Raw genomic sequence first — 273 nt, forward strand, 5'->3', positions numbered from 1 at the left:
TGAGGGGGGCTTGGTGGGAATTCCGGGGTCCTGGGGAGGGTTCCTGAGCCCTTGGGGGGGCTCTGTCCCAGGGAGGGGTCCCAGTGTGCTGGGGGAAGGGTCTCTGTGCAGCAGGGGGGTCCCTGCACCAGCAGCTCCTCTGGATCCTGGGGGGGTCCCTGCAGCCCTTGGGGGGGTCCCTGCTCCTGGGGGGCTCCCCATGGGCTGAGGGGTGTCCCTGTATCCTGGTGGTTCCCTACCCCCTGGGAAGGGCTCATGCCCGCTTGGTGGGTG

The sequence above is a fragment of the Corvus brachyrhynchos genome, unplaced genomic scaffold, assembly GCF_000691975.1.
Source record: "Corvus brachyrhynchos isolate BGI_N302 unplaced genomic scaffold, ASM69197v1 scaffold47, whole genome shotgun sequence".
NCBI classification, from domain to species: domain Eukaryota; kingdom Metazoa; phylum Chordata; class Aves; order Passeriformes; family Corvidae; genus Corvus; species Corvus brachyrhynchos.